General features: G+C 43.5%; 1 pseudogene; it reads left to right on the top strand.

Moving 5' to 3' along the window:
* Positions 1-963: 963 nt before the first annotated feature.
* On the top strand, positions 964-3,202 carry LOC149431494 (E3 ubiquitin/ISG15 ligase TRIM25-like; annotated as a pseudogene).
* Positions 3,203-7,844: the final 4,642 nt, after the last annotated feature.

Raw genomic sequence — 7,844 nt, 5'->3', positions numbered from 1 at the left:
CTTGACTTTATTTCTAACTCTTGCCAAACATCCCTATAGCGTTAGACAGGCGTTTGGGAAGCGTTTTTAACGCTCCCCAAATGCCCTATGTGTGGTTTGGAGGCATTTGCCAAGCGTTAAAACTGCACCACAAACTCCTATAATGAAGTTAAATGGTATTAACGCTCCGCAAACACCTCGCAACCGCGTCACAACCGCCCCGCAAATGCAACTTCAACTCCTCCTGACTCCACATGAGGTGTCAGTTTTGCCGCAACGTGACTTTAACGCTTCAGTGTGAAGAGCACTCTGTGCTGCCATGTGCTGAAATTTCATAGGTTTTTGAGAAGCGTTAAAAACGCTTCCCAAATGCCTGTCTGATGCCTGCTGACAAAGCAAGTGTGAACGTAGCCTAAGTTTTAAAGCAAGCCGACGATCCCCGCAGGATGGATCGGATCTGCGGATTGGGGAGCATAATGGATCGGACTCTGATCCATTGTGCTCAATCCGCAGATCCGATCCATCCTGTGGGGATCGTCGGCTTGTTTTAAAATGTACCTTATCGTGGAGCGGGTCCGGTGTCACGTGTCGCTCTGAGTGATAGGCATCACCCGGTGCGGCGCGTACCCCCAGCACCTGCCTAGAGACGCCACTGATTAAAAGTAATTATAGCGTATTTGTTTCCTGAAAATACAGAATTGATAAACAGTTGCGCAAATATCATGCAGCACTGAAAACAATTGCAACTACCATCTTTTTTTATTCTGCAGGGTCTTTACTTTCAGAAAATATATTATGTTCTGGGGGTGTTAAGTAATTTTATAGCCAAAAATGCAGATTATACATTGTGTGTGAGAAATGGAAAAACTGCTCTGTGCAGGCAAAGCTGCAGAAGGCGATGCAATGTGAGACCTGTGTGCTTGAATGGTTGTGTCTTGAGCTGAATGATTGTGTCTTGGGCAGAGGAACGACTACGTGAACGGAGGGGGGGGATATAATTTCACGTAATAGATCTGACTTTCTGCTCACAGAATCCTTTCACGTTGGTCCTTGGTCTCCGTCTCTTTGTCTCTGCCTTAAGGATAGATCAGCCGAGATCTAAGCAGCTCCTCCATAGATAGTCGGATTCGAATTTTAATTTATAGAATGATGACTTCTAGCCTGAGAGAGGAGCTGAACTGTTCCATCTGCCTGAGCCTTTATACGGAGCCCGTATCACTGAAATGTGGACATATCTACTGCTGGGACTGTATAGCATCTGTGCTGGATAAACAGGAGGGGTCTGGTGTTTATATCTGTCCGGAGTGCAGAGAGCGATATACCAAGCGCCCTACGCTGGAGAAGAACAGAAAGCTGTGTAACATTGTGGACAATTTCAGATCTGCTCACCCAGAGGACACAGAGGACTTCTGTACGTACTGCGATTCTCCTACACCAGCTACTAAAACGTGTCTGCTATGTGAGGCCTCGTTTTGCACTAAGCACCTCAAAAACCACAGCAAGTCAGCAGATCACACTTTAACCAAACCCACCACATCATTTGAAGACAGAAAATGTTCCACACACAAAGAGATCCTGAAATATTACTGCACAGAGGACAGTGCCTGTATCTGTATGTCCTGCTGGGTGGCTGGAGACCACAAATGGCACCAGGTGGACCTTCTGGATGTGGCCTCTGAGAGGACAAAAGAGAAACTGAGAGAATCTACAAATACACTGAACTCTGAGAGACAGGGGATTGAGAGGAGAATCCAGAATCTGGAAAATCACACGACAGAAGATAAAGAAAAAGCAGCCAACGTCACCAGGAAGGTCACTGAGCTGTTTAGAGACATCAGGAAACATTTGGATGACGTAGAGAAGAGAGTCTTGACTGAGGTCTCCAGGCAGGAGGAGCAAATCTCCCAATCAGTCTCTAAATTGATCCCGCAGCTAGAGCAACAAAGAGATGAGCTGTCCCAGAAGATTAATCAGATGACATTATTCCTGGGATAGATGATACAATCGACAATGTTGGAGATGCTGGACGCCCGGAAGAAGAAATTATCTCACGGATGCTACACAGAGGTCTTCTCCATTTTACTGACAGTCTGATAGATCTGAAGATCAAAAGACAATTCTCAGGGATGGAAAAATCAGATATTCTATTAGATATAAATACTGCTCACAAAAACTTTATTATATCAGAGGATCTGAGAACGGCCTCTTGCAGTAACACTTGTCAGAACAGGCTGGAGGGTCCAGGAAGATTTGAATCCAAACAGGTACTAAGTACGAACAGCTTCACATCAGGAAAACATTACTGGGAGGTGGATGTGAGCGGAGCAGAGAAATGGCTGATAGGGGTTGCCGCTCGCAGCATAGAGAGGAAGATAGATGGAAATGAATCCTATATCGGTTATAATGACAAATCATGGGGTCTTGCTGTTGTCACACGCTTCGTAGCAACACACAATAATAAACACACCGCACTAAGCTCTGATTCTCCGGTGAAATTGTTGGGAATATATCTGGATTACCATGATGGACGTCTGTCCTTCTACCAGCTGTGTGGCCCCGTTAGACATCTCCACACCTTCACCACCACCTTCACTGAACCCCTCCATGCTTTCTACGTGTTTGAAAAATGTGCTATTAGAATTAAAAAATAAATAGCAATGGCAGAGATAAGAACAAAATCAATTTGAATGTATATCTCAGCCAAAATTGTTTTTCAGTTTTGAAATATGAAGGAAGAGTTACAACCTTTGCAGTGTTTTCATTGTTGTCTTTGTCGGCACTGGAGAGATTCTGTTTGTCTTGGTGACCAATGTAGAGTTAGAGAAATTTAAAAATCCTAAGCTCTTAGGAAAAAAATGTTTTAAGAACGTTTGCTCATTTTTTTAACCATTAGTGGGGTCAAATCGTTGGTCGTTTTCGTCCGCAGTGGTGAGAAAATTCGAAGGAGCAGGATGGAAATTTTTTCTCAAACAAATGAATTTCTAACAGTTTGGGTGATTTTCGTTCGGTAAAGTCCATTCATTTCAATATCGAATGTTAAAAGCAAATGAAATGTTTTGAACGACTCTAGAATGTTTTGAGAATTTTCAAACAAATTTTCCTAAGAATTTTCATTTTCAATTCTATCCATCTATGGCCTGCTTGATTTGGAACTCCAGTTTATGCATTTATTGTACAAACGCTTATAATTTATTTTTAAATAAAAAAGTATCTTTTATTGTAATACCACATTCCCAGCAATGGTAATAGATCCACTATGTCTTGCTGATGTCACCGTTCTGCCAGGTTGAATGATGTTCAGTGTCATACAACCTTTATCCTGTGGGCTCGGGTTGTCACGACCACACCTGCTTTCCGGTTCCTGGTGAATCAGTTACCTAGAAAGTTTAAGCCAGCCATACGTGGATCAAATTCTGCTGGTTCAGTATGGACTAGCTGAGATTTCATCTATGTATGGGCAGCAGAGGTGTCCCTAGGGTTGGTGTCATCCGGTGCGGTAACACTTGGTGACACCCCATCCGATGATCCCCGCAGAATGGATCAGATCTGTGGATTGAGCATAATGAATCGGGCTCCGATCCATTGTGCTCAATCTGCAGATGCGATCCATCCTGCAGGGATCGTCGGCTTTCTTTACAACTTACCTTTTCTTGGAGGGGGTCCGGGACAGCTGAGAATGTCCCGGTTTCAGGCACGATCAATCGATGATAGCAGTAGTTTTATCATCGATTGAAAGTGCCTGAAACTGGGACATGCACAGTTGCTTCAGGGGGACATATCTACATGGGAGACACATCTTGCCGATACACCGGTGTCACCCCGCAGGATCGTCCGCATGCAACCTATACGGGGTGACACCGGACCTGCTCCAAGAAAAGGTAAGTTGTAAAGAAAGCTGACGATCTCCGCAGGATGGATCGGATCCATCCTGCGGGAATCGTCGGCTTGCTTTACAACTTACCTTTTTGTGGAGCGGGTCCGGTGTCACCCCATACGTTCGGTGTCACCCGGTGCGGACCGCACCCCCCGCACCTGCCTCAGGGCGCCACTGATGGGCAGGCTGATTGTACCCAAGTCGATCCATCGATTGACTTGGGTAAACCAGCCTGTTGGATTTTTTCTATATGTGATTACTGCCAGCGGCTATAGCTGCTAGCAGTAATCATTGTGTTCTGCCCACTGAGAAGGCTCCCCCCACCCCCCACCAGCAGAGCACAATAGAGCTGTGGGAGGCCTTCCCCATCAACACTGACTGTGTTGATGGGGGAAATGAGTGATTTGCTTTCAATCTCTCCATGGTGGAAGGAAAGAAAATAAAATTATCTCTAGGCTGCTTTAAGGTGGCAGCTCACCATAGTAGAGTGGTGGCAATATACCGTCGTCACGTCCGAGGGGTACCATTCAGAAAATGTTCTGGAGCAGCTTAGGTTTCATATAACCTCATCTGATTTACTGAGTTCTGGAAACATTCATATGCTTGGATATCTCAAATCCAGGGTGGTCCATGTGTACGTGGGGGGGGGGGGGTGATGGGCAGGGGTGGGGGGGGGGTGATGAGGGGTAGGAAAGAGGGATGAGGGAGGGGAAAAGAGCTCTCAGGCCTGAAGCTTTATTGAAAGGACAAAAGACACATACACAAGGGAGAGTGGGGGAAGGTGAAATCTTCAGATGTCCTCTTCCTCCTTGAGGTCCATAGGGGGCAAGATACTTTTTTTTTTTTTTTAAGTCCCATGCTGTAGTGAACACACTCACAAAACTAGCACCCAGTGCAAAAAAAAGTGAGCACACAAAAGTAAAGCACACAAAAAAGTGCACAGGGTGTACATCTGGCCCTCCTCCAAAGAGAAAGGGCCCTAACTCTGATCCCCCAGGGCACAGGGCTCCTGACAGAGACTAAAGCAGGCCATAGATGGGTCGAAAATCAGCTGAAAATTCATCCAAAAGAATAATCGGCCAATTTTAGGATCGTTAATGGTTGAATTGGTCAGCCGTTTTTCATGATTTTGACACATTTTGTTAATCGGTCATGTTGGAAAAAAAAACTGCCGATTTTGTCCATTGGCCGATTTTCATGGCAATAATGGGTAAATTGGCCGATCTTTTTACCGATTAAAAAAATGCGCATGAGCCGTGACCTACAAAGAAAAGAAGAAAAAGAAGAAGATGAAGACAAAGAAAAAGAAGAACATCTGTATCTATTTGTATCCATTTCGGATACAAATGTTTCTATTTGGATACAAATAGATACAATGTTGCAACCGCTATACTTTTAAATGTCAAATCTATTAGCGGTGTCCCTGCAGAGAGCTCCGCTATTATATTTGACATTTAAAAGTATAGCGGTTGCAACATTGTATCTATTTGTATCCATTTCGGATACAGATGTTTCTATTCAGATACAAATAGATACAATGTTGCAACCGCTATACTTTTAAATGTCAAATCTATTAGCGGTGTCCCTGCAGAGAGCTCCTCTATTATATTTGACATTTTAAAGTATAGCGGTTGCAACATTGTATCTATTTGTATCCATTTCGTATACAGATGTTTCTATTCGGATACAAATAGATACAATGTTGCAACTGCTATACTTTTAAATGTCAAATATAATAGTGGAGCTCTCTGCAGGGACACCGCTAATAGATTTGACATTTAAAAGTATAGCGGTTACAACATTGTATCTATTTGTATCTGAATAGAAACATCTGTATCCGAAATGGATACAAATAGATACAATGTTGCAACTTTGCTATACTTTTAAATGTCAAATATAATAGCGGAGCTCTCTGCAGGGACATGCTATTATATTTGTAGAAGGAACGAAAATCAGCCGATTTTTTTTAACAATGGTGTTAACGTCGGCCGACTGAACGACCGGTTTTTTTGTTTTTTAAAAAAAGACCGTCCGGTTTTCTCCATGTCTATGGCTTGCATTAGGCACTCACTGGTCCACCTGGCCAAAACCAGGCGGACCCCTTTCTTCAGGAGCTTGCCAAAGCAAGGCGACCCCAAGTACTTAGTGGGGCTCCTACAAAGGGAGACCCCATTGGAGGGGGAACCTGGCCAAAAGGCTACATGTCTTCCCCGCCCAAGACTTTCAGGGCAGGCCTGAGGACCTACACCCTACTAATCGGGAAAGTGGTAAAGGGCGTAGAGTGTTGTGCAAAAAGTGCAAGTGACAAACAAACATAAAAAAAGGTAAAGGGGAAGTGGACAAGTGCTTAGTGCCATAGTGCGATATTATGGCCATTTGGCCAGGAATAAAAAATTCCTCTGGTCCTGGCCAAAAGGCCCGGCCCTAGAGGCAGGTGACAGTATAATTATGTCATGGGTCTAAATATACTCATTACCAAATGCTTATGTCAAATATATGGACTCATACTCACAATGATCATAGATTGTGCCCACATATAGCTAGAGTAGTGAAAGTTCAAAATGTATTAGCTAGTCGCAATTTGAGACTTTATATTTAGACCCATAACATAATTATACTGTTTGCTGGTGGCATTGTGTGCTTCTTTTCATAGGAGTTCCCTGGTTTGTTGCCCGTGTTCCGCACTCGAGTCCTCTATGTCCGCCCCCCCCAGACTAGATATCTCCGGATGCCGCTCTCTTATGTAAGCCCATTGATTGCTTGTGTTTATTATATGTATATATTACTTTGCTGTATATAATGGATTGTGTATATATTGTCTGTTTTCTTAGTATCCCACATACAGTAGTACTGCTATCCCTTACGCAGAAGTCACAGTCCTGAAGAAGCCAGATATGAAGGTGAAACGCGTTGACTGTCTCTTATTTTCAAACTATACTCCTTTGGAATTAAAATCCATGTAATAGGTGACATGTAATACTTTATATGCAAAGGAAAGTTATGTACTATTTTTCCCCCCGCTGTTGTGTTAGGGGTTTTGTATTTCTTGTTCTAAAAAATCTTTTTTTGTGATTATTTTATGTTAATAAATTGTGATGTTTTTGTATGATAGTGTGTCTAAATAATCCTCTAGTTTGGCCATACATTTTTTTTGCCCGGCAATTTTCTCCAAGCATATACCTAAATCATTGTGTACCAAAAGGACCATTTTTTTTTAGATATCTGTTTTTTTTTATTCTGTAAAAGAAGTATAGAGTCCTTTGGAAAAAAAAAACCTACCTAAGTGGATGCAGCATTGGTCCAATTTGGCATCTTTCCCCCACTGCTTCTAAGACTGAGAACTGAGTGATCAAAGACCGCTGATTGCTCAGTTCATAGTCTTCATTGAGCAGAGAGCCATTGACTGTCAGTCACCGGCTCTCTGCTCTCCCCCCTCTGGAATGCCAGGCTGTGGAAGAGACAGAAGGGGCTGGCTCAGTCTCTCAGCTGCTGATTCAGGAATCTATGTGGACTTTAAAGTTGGGATCTTTCATGAGCCTGGACTAGCTGAGTGTCAGAAATGCAGGTGTGACCAGAAGTGTATGGACTGACACAGGGAAACACAAGCTTCAGATATGGTATAAATAAGACGCTTTATTAAAGACTTACAATACAAACATAAACGCAGTGCACCAAACCCCAAGCTAACACAAATACATACAACAAGGTGAAACAAACCCAAACCTAAACTGATACAGATACCCAGGTACATACACATGTAGAGCACAACGTAGTTAGGCAGGCCGGGTCGATAACTATCGGGCAGGTAGGTACAGGAGGAGCAGGCGGAGAGAATGGTCAGGGTCACAAGCCAGGGATCAAAACAGGAGAAGTCAGCAGAGGTCAGGATCAGGCAGGGTCGGCAACAAGTCAGGCAGAAACAGGAACAGGAATGCAGGTTACAAGATACAGGGGCCCATGGAAAAACACACACCAAGGCACAGACTGCAGG

The sequence above is a fragment of the Staurois parvus genome, unplaced genomic scaffold (assembly GCF_062004578.1).
Source record: "Staurois parvus isolate SC_StPar_1 unplaced genomic scaffold, SC_StPar_1.0 ptg002232l, whole genome shotgun sequence".
Lineage (NCBI taxonomy): Eukaryota > Metazoa > Chordata > Amphibia > Anura > Ranidae > Staurois > Staurois parvus.
Note: the sequence above shows the minus strand (reverse complement) of the source record. Positions and strands in the feature narration are given on the sequence as shown.